This window comes from Numida meleagris, chromosome 2, assembly GCF_002078875.1.
Source record: "Numida meleagris isolate 19003 breed g44 Domestic line chromosome 2, NumMel1.0, whole genome shotgun sequence".
Taxonomy (NCBI): domain Eukaryota; kingdom Metazoa; phylum Chordata; class Aves; order Galliformes; family Numididae; genus Numida; species Numida meleagris.
This window is the reverse complement of record NC_034410.1, coordinates 27,620,987-27,621,696: the sequence shown is the minus strand read 5'-3', so window position 1 is coordinate 27,621,696 and position 710 is coordinate 27,620,987.

The window sequence follows — 710 nt, the reverse complement described above, 5'->3', positions numbered from 1 at the left end:
GAGGAACAACTTTACAATAAGAGTAACATAGCAACTGGAACAGATTGCCCAGAGAGGTTCTGGAGTCACCTTCTACGCAGATACTCAAGACCCATCTGGATGCCTACCTGAGATCTATTGTAGGGTACCTGCTTTAGAAAGGGAGTTGGACTCGATGATCTCAAGGGTCCTTTCAACACCTCCAATTTTGTAATTCTGTGATCTGCCTGGTGAATGATGTAACAGCTGCTGACATAATCTACCTAGACTTCCGCAAAGTCTTTGATGCTGTCTCCCACAGTATTCTCCTGGAGAAGCTGGCAGCCCGTGGCTTGGGCTGGTACACTCTTTGCTGGGTAAAGAACTGGCTGAAAAACCGGGCCCAGGGGGTGTTGGTGAATGGAGTTAAATCCAGACCGGTCAGAAATGGTGTTGCCAGGAGGTCAGTACAGGGACTTGTCTTGTTTAATTCCTTTATTGATAATTTGAATGTGGGAATTGAGTGCACCCTCATTAAGTTTGCAGAAGACACCAAGCTGCAAGGAAGTGTAGATCTGCCTGCAGGTAGGAAGACCCTTCAGAAAGACCCAGACAGGCTGGATCACTGGGCTGAGGCCAATGGGATGAAGTTTAACAAGGCCAAGTGCCAGGTCCTGCACTTTAGTCTCAACTACTCCATGAAATTCTGCAAACGTGGGGCAGAGTGGTAGCTGGAAGACTGTGGGGCAGAG